The sequence below is a fragment of the Bubalus bubalis genome, chromosome 1 (assembly GCF_019923935.1).
Source record: "Bubalus bubalis isolate 160015118507 breed Murrah chromosome 1, NDDB_SH_1, whole genome shotgun sequence".
Lineage (NCBI taxonomy): Eukaryota > Metazoa > Chordata > Mammalia > Artiodactyla > Bovidae > Bubalus > Bubalus bubalis.
Window position 1 is genome coordinate 163,520,025 of NC_059157.1, and position 1,676 is coordinate 163,521,700.

Below are 1,676 nucleotides of genomic sequence, written 5' to 3' on the forward strand. Positions count from 1 at the left end.
AATGGCCATTAGATGACAAAGCATTTATGAAATGATACTGTAAGTCAGTGGAGGAAAAATAACTTTAAAAATATTCTCTTTTTTTTTTTTGTTTTTGAAGAACAGAATTCTGTATGCTCAAGAAGGAGGAAGTAATTAAGACTTTGATTTAGTTAAAAAGTCAAGAGAGAAAAAAAAGTTATGAGAGAAATATAATTTGAAAGCTGAGAGACACTAAAGGGTTTGAGTTTTGGCTCTTTTGTAACAACTCAATGACTTTTGGTAAGACATAAATTTTTCTGAATCTTTGCTTTCTTGTCTATAAAATAGGAGTTCCAGTAAGCCTTGTCTGCCAATTCTTAGAGTTACTGTGAGATTCATGTGTGATTGTACATGTGAAATTGTTTTGTAGTCTATAGAAATATTATATAAATATTGTCTACTCTTATTATGATACTTTGAAATACTAATAGCTTTTAATTACTATGGCTAGGTGAAAATGTCTACAGTTATACAGTCAAATTAGGATTCATTGTATGGCAAACACTACATGAGAATAAATTCACCCTCTTACCCAAGATTATCTGCAAATATATATTTTTATTATTTTTATTTACTGTCTTTTTTTTGGCTCAAACCTATGCCCCTTGCATTGGGAACATGGAGTCTTAACCACTGGATCACCAGGGACATCCCAAAATATATATTTTTAAAGAAACTTTTTGCTGATTTTAAGCTTGTGTGAGTTGAACCCATGCCTGTAGTGTCGGCTCTGGTGGAGCAGCATTTGCCTCCTGGGCCCTCTCTCCACCCTGTCTTGGTTTGGCTGGTCCTCTCGTCTTCTCCTGGGCTCCAAACCACAAGTTGACTTTTCTTGACCAGGCACAAAAGTGACCTCCTTTGAGCATGGTCAGTCCTGAGACAGAGAGATAATAGGAGAGCTTGTATACTCTTGGCTCCTGTCAACAAGACAAATAAGACAGGGGAAGAGATGTGGCTTGAACAGCTGGTGTAACCAGATCTGGGACTTATTTGGGTAGAGGGAGGAGGTGAATGACATCATCAACCAATAAATGTCCTATTGGGAGGCAAATTCTTCCAGGCTCAGCCTGAAAGACCACGTCTGGTCTTGCACACAGTGGGCACCACAATTTTCTTTCTTCTGTTTTTGTTTGTTTTTTTAAACTTTGTGTGTATGTTTCTTAAATATTGATTTTTATTATTTGACTGCCCCAGGTCCTGGTTGCAGCACGTGGGAATTTCAATCTTCATTGTGGTGTCTTTATGTGGGATCTAGTTCCCCAACTAGGGATTGAACCTGGGCCCCCTACTTTGAAAGCATGGAGTCTTAGCTGCTGGAGCACCAGGAAAGTCTCTGTTTGTTTTACAATTAAAAAAATTTTTTCCAAATATACATATACTATCATTATATGTATATATAATATACAGTATTATTCATACATTCAAGATATACATATATACACACTATATCACATATGTGTATGTGATATATGTATATACACATACACATATATATGTGTACATGAATGTGTATATACATATATATATATATGAATTATACTGAGCACCTTGAAATTTCCCCCCAAACACTTAATTAGTTCTTTCATCACACCCAAAATAATATTAATAGTATGGTTTAGGCTTCTGAGGGTGATGATTCGGTTTCTACATCATGT